Here is a 1075-nt window from a genome sequence, read left to right on the forward strand (position 1 = left end):
GAATTTTTAATACCCAAGAACCTACAATATGTTAAACTCCACCTATTCACCCATGTAACAAGCATTGAGGTCGATGACTCCCAACCAATTAAGGCTTAGGGCACCAGGTTTTAAAGATTTTCACCATATACCCCTCAGACCTTGCTCGGGTTTCAAGGTAAGCAAACATTTTTTTGTCTTTCTTTTTTCTTTTTTTTCAAAGGCTCATTGACCTTTCACAAGGTGTCCCAACACTATTAAATGAGGTCAAAGGTACCAAGTCTAAAATTTTCCTAAGTCAAGGGGGAAAATAGTTTTTCATCTTATAAATGAAACCTAGTGTGCACGGTCTGTGATAAGCTTAAAGTGGAAGAAATAAGGTTGAAATCAATAGGAGTTCAATAATTCATCAACTTTAATAAACATAATACAAACTCTAAGTCAATTAAAAAGACAAAAATTCAATTTCTCACTTTTCATTTTGAAAATTTTTCCTTAATAACCATGGAGAGTAGAATAAAAACTTTAAAAAATTTTAAAATTAAGCAAAAAGCAACTAAATTACCAAAATAACTTAGCATTAATAATTAAAACTTCCTTTCTCAACTCTCCCCCCAACCAAACTGAACATTGTCCTCAATGTGACAAAAGCGATTAAAAAATAGGGAGGAAGTGGTACCTCTCGAGTGACATGGAGTATGAGTCGTATAGGAGAAACCACCTGTTTCAAAAAAAACAAAAGAGTTAGTGAGTAGAGGAAATAGAAAAATGCTAAGTTTAAACAAAAATGATGTCTATACATGATGTATCATCAGTAATACATCCAATCAAAACATGGAATTATTTATACTAATATGTAAATACAAAAAATGAAGAGATGATCAAGTAATGGTAGAGTCATGTGGAGCTGATGCATCTGTGGTGGCCTCTTGAGTGGATTGCATCAGGACTTTGGTCTTTGTTCTAGTAGTCTCCTTAGGTGGCATAGTCTCCTCAACTGAAGCTCTCAGTTGGTAGCTATGGGATTTGATGGTTTAAGGAGGTCAGAAATGGAGTGAAAGGCTTCATGTGTGTGATCTCAAGGTGCGCGAGGCTC

Source organism: Vitis riparia, unplaced genomic scaffold, assembly GCF_004353265.1.
Source record: "Vitis riparia cultivar Riparia Gloire de Montpellier isolate 1030 unplaced genomic scaffold, EGFV_Vit.rip_1.0 scaffold445_pilon_pilon, whole genome shotgun sequence".
NCBI lineage: Eukaryota > Viridiplantae > Streptophyta > Magnoliopsida > Vitales > Vitaceae > Vitis > Vitis riparia.